Here is an 11122-nt window from a genome sequence, read left to right on the forward strand (position 1 = left end):
AACCAATCTTGCAGTCCTACAAAAATCCCACTTGTAAGTGAGATATTATCCTTTATATATACTGAGGATTCAGTTTGCCAAAAATCTGCTACAACTGAGAAATTAAAACTCTGTAAAGCCCTAAAATTCCGGAACATAAAAAAAAGGTCAATATGCATATGAATACCTAACCAGAAGTAATAATTCTAAATAATGTCACATAAATTATAAATATAATTCAACTGAGACATCAGAAGAAAGAACCACCGATAATAACAAACTGCAATAACAGGAAGCAATAGGTTCAAAAAGTTTCATGTACAAACTGTAATGATTGAAGGAGTTTTTCTTAATTTCTCTGGAGGTATGAGGGGTTGTCAGGTGATCTGAGTTCCCTTTTAAAAACGGCTTGTTTATCAGCCTGACATTTTATAGCCCAACGATTATAGCTTAAAAAGCTAGTTATAAATCAAATTATATTCCCACTGGCTTGTATTATAAATGTTTCCTATGTTTACAGTAAAAGTAGTTTTCAAAATTATACACTAAAAGAAAACTATAGTTTAATAATGTATCATTACTACTAACAATAGGTCACACAAAGTTCAAGACTTTACTGAAACCTAAAATTTTAACTTCTATATCTTTGAGACTAGTTCCCTACAGGGCTACAAATTCTTTAATGACAAGACCAGAAAAGCCCTATACTCAAGCATACTGTCTCCATAAGCAATTTTTTTCCACTAAGTATGAATTTCTGCATGCAAATCAAGTCTTATCTTTTTAAAAGCTAATATAAACAATATAATAACAGACAAGAGTTGACATCTGGTACTTACTATGTACCAGGCCCTTCTATGCCCTTTATGTGTTTTATCTCATCTGATTCTCACAGTAACTCTATAAAATAACTGCTGTTGTTACTTACACTTTTCAGATAAGCAAACTGAACAAAGACAGATCACGTAACTTGCTCTAGCTTCACAGCCAGAACCTAGACAATCTGGCCCTGTGTCTGAGCTCTCACATTATATTGCCTAACAACATTAACTTACAAAATATAAGTTATACATTTGTACTGCAAAGACAGCCAGTGCAAAACTAATCTTCTCAAGGGCTTATCTACAGAAACAATAGAAAAACTTTTTGATTTCTACATAAGTTTTCAGCAGACAATTGAGGAAAGACCTTGAAGTGTAAATTGTAACCTATAAAGTTTACTGAAATTTGACAACTCAAAAGGAAGGAAAAAAGCAATTACTAAAGTGAGATTAATGGGTTGACCTTCAAGTTTGACACTGTTTCACACTTGACGGGGCAAGTGCTCCTAAAACAAGCACAGATAATACAGGAAGACCATATCATACATGCTCTGCTTAAAAATCTTTTTGTATTTTACCTTTTGGTTTCGGGGTAAATCTTGAGCATGTGATGGAGGCTTATAATTCAGGACTAATCTTCTAAAGTCCAAAAGATTGAATAATGACTGAAAAAGAACAACAATTTAAGATAACTAAGGGAAAATTCTATTAACAAAACCATAAAAATATGACGGGTCTTAGAGATTTGTTTTTGACAATTATACTGCTTATACACAGAACAGATGCAATTAGCATAAGACTATTTTCTCCCCAAGAAAAAGTCAAATTTCTTATACCTTAACATACTATTCTTGATCATTAACAATATTTATTGTGTTGCAAAGCAGAAAAGTATACATGGACAATGCAAAAATAAAACCCCACACCATATTATATTACTAAAGCTTTCCTTATATTACTACGTGCTTAACAGTTTCCTCAAAATAGAAGATAAACAAATGTAAAGTCTACAACTTTTCAGACACGTTATGTTCACTATGAGTTATCTAGACGTATCAATTCTACAAGGATATAGCACAAATAAACTTATAATAATTTAAATTTATTTAATAATAATATATTGTATATTATATTATAATATATTATTATATTATTTATTATATTATCTGTTATAATATAATGATAAATAATTTATTTTGTAAATAATTCTAATTCATTTAAAATAAACAAATTTATTTATAAATAAATAAATCAGATGCTCAGTGATAGCAGAGCAAAGAAATTACATATTATCTCTGTGCTCAAGGAGACACACAACCTAGAAGGAGACACACATATAATTATAACAATAGAAATATGATTCCAAGATACTCTAATTCAGATCATACAGAGCATAACGAGAGCATATGAAAGACGTCCGTGGGAAGGTTTCCTGGAGCTGTTTTTTAAACTATAACTTATAATCCATTAATGTTATCACGATGAACATGTTTAAAACATGAAGTAAAATGCAATGGAAAACATCAGAACATATCATACACTGTAAATTCACCACAGGATACTGTTTGTAAAATTTTTCTTGTATATATTTTATATACATGTGTACATGTAAAGTGTTTTACAACGTAGACTGTCTTCCTTTCTGAGAATCACAGTTGATAAAGTTTGAAAATCACTGGACAGGAGGCAATGATGTATTAAATCTTAGTAAAGATGGGTTAGCCAACTTGACTAACACATAGATAAAGGTGGCACTACAAATAAAAACAAAGTTTTGTTTAGTAGGTGGGTGTTTGGAAAATTGGCCTAGTATATATAAGAAATAGAGTCAGATATAGATATATAGATATAGATGTGGATTAAAGGCCTAAATATGAAAGGTAAAACCATAAAGCTGATAACAGGAACTGTAGGAAAATATTTTGGTTATCTTGCGATCTGGAAGTATTTCTTAATGCAACAATATGAACATGAGATAATTCATTTATTTATTCATTTAGCAAATATTTATGGAGCACTCACTACATGGCCAGACACAAGGAAGACAGGCAAAAGAGAATAAAATATATTAAGTCTCTGCCCTGATCACAATCTTGTGATTACAAGTTAAAACAATGAGTATAGACATTATAAATCAGAAAAAATGTGAATACAATAATAGTAGACCAAGCTCAGAACCCTAGGGAAAAAGAATCATTTAAAAGCCAGAGGAATGATGAGAAACACAAAATAAGAATAGTAAGGGAAATGGAGAGTATGAGATCACAGAAGAAAAAGGAGTAGAGAAACCAAGGGCTTTCACATATAGCTGTGTATCAGAATAACAGTGGAGCTTTAAAAGGAACCTGTGCCAGGGGCCTCTCAACAAAGACACAAAGTACCACAGAAGATTCTGAAGCACATCAAAGAATACCGGCAAATTTTAAGAAGGACAAGATGAGCATTACTCTCAAAGGTTGCCACATTCCAGTAAAGTAAGGGCAGGAAAAACAACCTTTGGATTTGTCAATTAGAAAACCATCTTTTCAGTAGAATGGGAGAAGAACAGCAGTAATAAGTACTGAAGAAATGAGATATAAGTAAGGGGGGCAACGTATGGGCTGTTCTTATGAGGAATTTAAATTGGAAAGAGAATATGGACAAATGAGGAGAATCCCAGTCCTATTTCTGTGCTCTGAGTTCCCGCTGGAGAACATTTTCCTGCTTCCTGAACACCCAGTAGAATTTCATCTGGTGTAGGTCTGCTGGTGGTGAATTATTTCACCATCTGCTAAAATCAAAATTGTTCTTACTTCATTTTTGTATATTTTTGCTAGTTCTAGAATTCTATATGGCCAGTTAGTATTTCCAGCACTTTAAAGATCGCATTTCTGTTGGGAAGTCAGCTGTTAGATTTATTTTTGCTCCTTCATAGAGGTGATATATATCTTTTCCAACTGGCTACTTTTAGGATTTTCTCTTTGTCTATAGTTTGTTCCGTTTTATTATGATATGCCTTGTCACAGTATTCTTTATGTCCATACTACTTGATTCCTATTCCTTCCTGAATCTGTAGCTCAATCTCTTTCATTAGGTTTTGAACACTCTCAGTCATTTCTTCAAATATTACTTTTGCCCTATTCTCTTTTTACTCTCCCTTGAACCACAAATACACTATGTTAGTACTATTCACCATGTTCAAAATCTCTTATATGCTCTTATCTGCATTTCATGGCTTTAATCTGAAAATGTTCTTCAGACCAACTGTCTAGCTGACTAATTCTCTCTTCAGCTGTTTCTAATATGCTGCTATAATTCATCCATTGATTTTGTGACTTTGTTATATTTTTCAGTTCTAAAATTTTTATTTTTTTAATAGTTTTTAGTTTTCTATCAAAATTCTCAATCTGAAACAAACACACACATAGATAAGGAGAACAGATTAGCAGTTACCAGAGGAAAAGCGGATAGGGGGCAGGCAAAATGGGTAAAGGGGCACATGTGAATGGTGATGGATAAAAACTAGACTATTGGTGGTGAGCACAATGCAATCTATACAAAAACTGAAATATAATAATGGAAAACCGGAAATTTACACAATGTTAAAAGCCAGTTAGACCTCAATAAAATAAAAAAAAAAAATCAAGAAAAAAATCCTCATTCTGGTTTTTAATTCCTTGAGCATATTAATAGTTATTATATCAATTCAATTTTCAGGTTTTCCTGTAGGCATATTTCTATTGCCCATTATTTTCTATTAATTTTTAGACACATCTTATTTGCTGATATGACTGATTACAGCTGATGTGAGTGCTAGACATTATACACGATGAACTGGAGAAAATTCAATGATGATATTATCTTCCAAAAGAATTTACATTTGCTTCTGGCAGAAAGCAAGAGTGAGGCCATTTGCAATCCAAGATCAATTTCATCCAATCAATTCTGAGATGAAGGTGGAATTCAGAAACCATAAAGCACGCTTTATTTTCGGGTCTCAGTTAATCCTAGGTTCCAGCCCTTTATAATTCTAACTGAAAGTCTGAGGTGTTTACTAGGGCTCTAAATCTGTGCAAAACTTTGCTTAGTTTCCCAGCCATTCAGCAACTATTTCTGGAATTGCCTCGAGAATAAAATCAGCCCAAAATGTGAAGCTTACTCTCTGAACCTCTTGTTTTCTCAAAGCTTAGCCTCAAAATTACTCACTGCTTTAGGGTTATGCGATGTCTTCAAAAAGCTGTTTTTGTTTTCGTTTTGTTTTGTTTTGCAGTCCAGGAAAATATCATCAAGAAGCTGGTCTAGAACAACCTAACAAGTTATCACCCGAAGTAGAACTTGTGACCATCACACAAATCATAGAGATTAACTTTTTTAAGTCCAAAACACTCTGTACTCTAAATCACAGTCATAATAGTAGTGGTCAACATATTCCTCCAAAAGGGGTGGGAAAGGGTAAATATCACTACTGCCTAAATTGTGTTTATGATTGATGCACACTGAAAACAAGTATCCTTTCATTCAGTCTAAAGCTAAAATGTGAATTCTGAAGAGCACTTGCCGAAATGGACTTTGCCTAAACTCCTGCTAACAGCAGAGAGCTATGAGAGATGAGAATTCAAACAATTTGTGGAAAACAAAAAGAATAATGACAAGAGAGCAAAGGAAGACATCAACTGTCTGTAATGGAGGATACCAAGGAGAAGCAAGATAAATTCTCCTTGGTAGATTTAAAAAAAAAATGAAATGGTACCACGTAAGTTTCAAGGTAAGGTAGGGACTAAACGTAGATGGCCTGATTACAAGATGAAAGTCTGGATACAGAGCAATTAAGTCCCTCTGTCCTTCCCAGACCCAGAAGATCAGACAACTACTCCCTCCGTGCGTGGCATACAGAAAGTTTAGTCTTTGGATATAACTGAACTTAAGTGACTGAGGTTCAGGAAAATCAGTCGCAGTGTGTGCCATGGTAGGAGAGGGCATGAGATTCTGGGCTACAAACAGGAGGATTAAGTAAAAACTCGCCAACTGAGCCCCAATCGACCCTTCCCGGATCCCCTTTCTCTAGACCTGCTTCTGGAAAGCCAGCAACAGTGCTTAAAACAAAAAGAATCACAATCCAGTCTGGATTTGAGGCAGGGCAATCTTCTGTGGGAAAGTACTCCCCCAACCCCCCTAAAAATGGATCTAATATGTTCGAGCAAATAAAACATATTATTGATAAGACCATAACAGAGATGTTGGAGCATATAGAAAGTTTTAAGAACAAGTATATAGAAAACAGAAAGGAAAAATAATGGCAATTGACAATTCCAGGAAAACAAAAGATTTCAAAGGGGTAGTCGTAGTAAATCAGTGTAATATGTAAAGTCACAGAAAACATCAACACTACTGACTATTTTTAACTTGTAATATAAGTTATGTTGGGAGATGAAAGGAAAGGCAATTCTAGGTAGCTGAAATGAAAGAGCTAAATCCTCATTCTTCTCAGCAGGAAGGCATGTCATTTAGAAAAATGAGATAGGAGAAACAGCTAGAAGTGGCTGTAGTTGCCTTTAAGGAGTATGATATAGGGAGGATTGAGGCTGATTACTGTTGTTTTTCACTGTAAGCCTTTTATTGCTATGGGGTTTTGGTTTTCTGTTTGAACTATGTACTTACGTTCTTTGATGAAGATTAAAGAGATAAGAGCAAGTAATGTGAATAAACATGTTAAATGATATCTTGAGATTTTTTGAAAACTTGCCACATCTTTTCAATCCCATACAGCATTAGGGTGATAGAAGCAATTAAAGTCTTCAATTCCACCATAAATAATATATGGTCCTTTTTGGTTCATTCACTCACTCATTCAATAATTACTTAAAAGGCTCCTCCAATGTGTCAGACACTGTACTGTATACTGGTATAGAACAATAACCTAGAAGATATGTTCTCTGCCCTCAGGATGCTTGTATTTTAGTCAACCTGTAGTTACATGATTTATGAGTAGGGTGACCATATCCTTCATTATCCAAGGATGAAAGAGGGCTTTATGACTAATTAATAGGCACTAGTGGATCTACAAGAGGAATAAACTGGACTGTACCAGGCAAACTGAGAAGCATGAGCACCTTACTTCTGAGCATCTCAGAAGCATCCAAATAGGAAAGGTGCTAAGGATCATCCTGAGAATCTACGGATTACACTCCAAACTAGAGAGAGAGGAGAATACATACCTCTAAATAACTACCTCACTCACGGATACCCTAGTGGAGAAAGTAGCCCCACTTAGTGCTTTTTACATAAAAATTCATTTGAACAGGATTAAAACAGTCCTGACTAGATAAGGGGTCGATGCTCAATCTAAAGACAGTCAGGCTAATATTGCTAGCATCCAAAAGACTATTTAAGCTATTCTCTGTAAAATCTTCTCTTTGCCTCTTATAATCCCTTTCTGATACTCTACCACTTTTCTCCCAAATTATCGGTCCCAATAGCTAAAAGAACAAGTACAATAAAGCTCTACCTTTTGTAGCCTACTCCCACTACCTACTCCGAAGTTAGCAGTTTATAATCTCAGTAACCTTCTATAATTGGCAGATATACTTAGAAGGAAAAGAATCCCAGTTGCTTCCTGCAAGTCCTGCCAACTAAGTAAATTCCATCCCTGAGAAATTTTGTAATTGAAACTTTATAGTACATTTACGTCACAGTTTGAACAAGCTCCAACTCACTTTGGAAAATATAATAAAACACTTCCAACACTAATACAGACTTCCTGCCCAACTTTTCTTTCATAAGTGAGAAGTTCCAATTATGATGATAAACTGTTATATCTCAGATTATGTCTATGGAATTAAGGAATAATGTCAGAAAATGAAAAAACAAAAAGTTTTTATTACTAGAGATGAAAATAAAAAACTACTTAGAATAATTATAGTAAGGAAAAAAAAAAAACCACAAAGTGATCTTCAGACAAATTTTTTCCCGTCCACAATTTTCCAAAATTTGACGCTTAACATTTTTTTCCAAATCCCCAAGTCAATATCTTAATAATTCACTATAACTCAAATTTTTTAAGGTTAGAGGTTACTTCTCCTAGGTGTCTAAATCTCTCCAAAAGAAAAAATAAGTAATTCCGAAAACCTTATACTTGCCTATGTTAGGAGTGTGGTAAAGCCATGCTACCAGTTAAGTAGCCACTAATCTAAGATAAAACTTAAAAATTAGTAAAATTACTTCAAATTTTGAAAACAAGCGATTTTTCTAGTTCATTCTGCTCTCTACCAAAAAACACCAAAAATTTGAAATGTAAAGCAAAATCTAAGGTCAGCAAATAACACTTAAGATAGAAATAGATAAACAACTGATTCAAATTTGAATTAAGATATGAGAGGAGTTTAACCTATGAAAATGATAGGTTATGATCCCCATACCTATTATTAGTAATTTAGTTATCATTTCAAACAGGCCTCTTACAATACGCTGTGGAAAAATAAAGAACTCCTCTTCTAACAAACAAATATTGATTATTTCCAAGTACTTTCTTTCTTCTTAAAGTTTTCTAAGAGAAGCGTCTAATCAATGAGCCTCACTTATTGGCCATAATAGCGCAGAGATAGCATCCACTTGTCCAAATAGAGGCAGCGAAGCATATTCATGAACACTCAGATCACAGCCTTCATAGTGAGCTTCATATTTTAAAATGATGTCTAAATTATAAAATTTAGATTGGACAGTGAAATGTAAAACCCCTTACTAATAGTGCAAGTAAAGTAAAGCAAGATAGCCTATCAGGAAGATCGAAGAGACTCTAAGATAGCAAAGAAAATGTTAGATATTGTTGGGATGTAAGTGAATAATTCATGTGCAATCAAGCCTAGGAACAAAGCTATTATTACAGATTTAGGTTAATCCAGGTATTCCTTAATATTTCAATAGCTTGGAAAAGAAATATACATACATACTACATGCTAACTAGTGTTTACCATAGTATATTGAAGAGTGAGGCATAAATCCAGAAAGCTAAAGGAATTCAAATTGCATGGTATCATGTGCCAGAAGCAAAAAAAAGGGGGGAAAAGGTTGAAATTTATTACACTGAAGTGGAAAAAATGGTAAAATTACAAATTAATATCCTACAGAATACAATTAACCTTATAGAAAATGAACTACATAACCAAGTTAGCTGCTTTAATATCACATGAAAATTTACACTGTCATACATACAGGTTTGGAAAGCTACAAATGAAGAGATATTTTTAATATAAAAAGAAGTGGCATAGACATCCAATGATTTTATTATTGATTGATTGATTGATTTTGAGGAAGGTTAGCCCTGAGCTAACTACTGCCAATCCTTCTCTTTTTGCTGAGGAAGGCTGACATCCATGCCCATCTTCTTCTACTTTACATGTGGGACGCCTACCACAGCATGGCTTTTGCCAAGTGGCGCCATGTCTGCACCCGGGATCCAAACCGGCGAAGCCTGGGCCGCCGAGAAGCAGAACATGCGCGCTTAACCATTGTGCCACTGGGCCGGCCCCTACATCTTAATGATTTAAAAAGTACTCATCAGGAACACTAATTAATAAGCTACAATTCTACTGTATTAGCAAAATAAACATAAATATTAATTTTCCTAAAGGGTTATTATTCATAGATTAAGGAGATTGTTAAGGTTTTGCAATCTAATAACATTATTAATGTCTAACTGAGAATGGTAAAGAATTATGACAATAGTCATCACATAAAAGAGTAAGAAAAAAAAGAAAAGAAAATTAGTTAAAATTGAGAAGAGGACAGATATCTATGCATACAAAGATTTTTCATTTTAGAATAAGGGGCTCAAAAAACATTCCATTAAGGGCTTCCCAAGTTAGAAGGAACATGTGTTATTCTTGATTCATCAATATTTATTCTTTACATCATTTTCACCTATACATTGAGAATTATCTGCCAATCTATACCCTCCTCAAATGAAATGCTTCCTTGTATTAAAAATAGTATTTAAATGACTATAATTCTATGAATAACACTTTCCATTATATACAAATAAATCTAATCACAAAAAAAGCAGTTCTAATTTCACATCTTGGTTACATCCTTCCCTTAATTTGCAAGACATACAAAAATATTTTCTTTACATTCTGACAACAATTCTTAGCCGGGAAGGAGGAGAAATTAATTCAAAATAATTTCAAATAAAGCACAGATAGTACTCTAGTGTTAAAACTCCATACCGGGAGAAGGAACAGAGTGGGGTGGGGAATACTGCAATCCCCAAACTAGTTTATTAGATAGAAAGGCATATTAAAACTTAGCCTGCAGTTATGTTTCAAGTATACAACTTAAAAGAAACACAACCCCAAGCCAGTTTCTATTGCTATCGTGCCCACCAAATCAGATCTGCAAAAAGACCCTTACCTGAATAACAGCACTAAACCAGCAAGTATTACCCACATTCTTTAGTCCAACAGGAGCTTTGTCCTGCCTTTTTCTATCGTAAGGGTTTCGAGAATCCCTCCAAACCTCCGTAGGTGTCCTCTTCAAACAGGCTTTATTTTCCGCTATGCTGGCTTCAAGAACTCTTAAGCCATGGGGAGAAAATGATGAAAAAAAAAATAAAGTATTAATCTAGTGCCGTACCCTAGGAAATAGCATATCACAAACTAACTATTTTAATTACTTAAGCTCTGGATAACGTATTTGAGGAAGTAATATTTAATGCCAACTTTACTCAAGTAGAGGTTAGCTTTCTTTAAGAATATAGCAGCGGCAATGCCAACAGATCAAGAGACATGCAGTTTTCCTCAGAAAAATGAAATTTCAAACACAAAAAGACAATGTTACATAATATAGAAAGTATGTTAAATTATGTCAACCAATTACAAGTTTAGTACTAGGAATATAGCACCTAGACAAGTTTTCTGAGTAATCACTTTATTAAAGTATATATTTAAAATATAACATAATGACTCGTTTTTATAACAATTACTTTGAGTCATCAAGAAAACATCAAAAACTGGACAAACTACACTTTTACTCCTCTGACCATTAATTTCCTTGCCTATAAAAAATGTTAAATAACGTAAACTCTGGGATTCTTTTCAGTTCTAGATATCTATGACTCTATGACAGTTAAATAAAGGCAGAGAATACTTAGTGTTCACTTCTTCACCCAAAAGTTTGCCTAGCGAAAAATCTAGTGAAACAAATATCTACATGTCAGAATAATAAAAGGCTAACCTCCTGAAAATAAACTCAGCCTACAGAATATCTTAAATATATCTAAACGCAGCAAGAGTAATGCTACTTGGCTCAATGACGTTTTTCTTGCTCTTAAGCAAGAAATTACATGCTGG

General features: G+C 33.8%; 1 protein-coding gene across 1 annotated transcript in view; it reads right to left on the reverse strand.

Moving 5' to 3' along the window:
• The window catches only part of LOC139039656 (olfactory receptor 5L1-like), a 46723-nt gene extending 36488 nt beyond the window's left edge, over positions 1–10235 (reverse strand). Inside the window, exons 1-2 of the mRNA XM_070487766.1 lie at positions 10185–10235; positions 1379–1465 (exon numbers count right to left, since the gene is read on the reverse strand). The gene's annotated coding sequence lies outside the window, so the exon portion shown is untranslated. The remainder of the gene's footprint in view (positions 1–1378; positions 1466–10184) is intronic.
• Between the last annotated feature and the right edge of the window lie 887 nt (positions 10236–11122).

This window comes from Equus asinus, chromosome 17, assembly GCF_041296235.1.
Source record: "Equus asinus isolate D_3611 breed Donkey chromosome 17, EquAss-T2T_v2, whole genome shotgun sequence".
Lineage (NCBI taxonomy): Eukaryota > Metazoa > Chordata > Mammalia > Perissodactyla > Equidae > Equus > Equus asinus.